The sequence below is a fragment of the Nicotiana attenuata genome, chromosome 4 (genome assembly GCF_001879085.1).
Source record: "Nicotiana attenuata strain UT chromosome 4, NIATTr2, whole genome shotgun sequence".
NCBI classification, from domain to species: domain Eukaryota; kingdom Viridiplantae; phylum Streptophyta; class Magnoliopsida; order Solanales; family Solanaceae; genus Nicotiana; species Nicotiana attenuata.
This window is the reverse complement of record NC_031992.1, coordinates 3,003,214-3,003,694: the sequence shown is the minus strand read 5'-3', so window position 1 is coordinate 3,003,694 and position 481 is coordinate 3,003,214.

Genomic DNA, 481 nt, shown 5'->3' with positions numbered 1-481 from the left:
CACATACACTAACTACTACTTACTACTACTAACAATACTACCCCTCCCCCCCTACCCCCCCCACCCCCACACACACACACACAATTTTTTTCTTACAAAGTTAAGATATGATCAAGCTTTTAGAAAGAAAAAAGTATTTTTAATCTATTTTTGAGAAGCTTAACAAAGTAGGTTTTCCCAGAAAGCACTTTATAATTTTTTTTTTGAGATAATACAGGTAGACGCACTTTTTAAATCTTGAAAAAACACTAATTGTTAAGCAAAAATACTTTTCAAATTAATTAGCCAAATAAAAATTGATTTTCATCAAAAATACTTTTTTCAAAACTGTATTTTAAAATAAGTTAATTTTAGAAATTTGGCCAAACATGCTATAAGTATATAACATACATTTACAATCCTAAGCAAGAGAAAAATAGGAAAATGATAGTCATTGACCCAACTGTCAAAAATAAAAGTTAGATTTGGAGGGGGGGGGGGG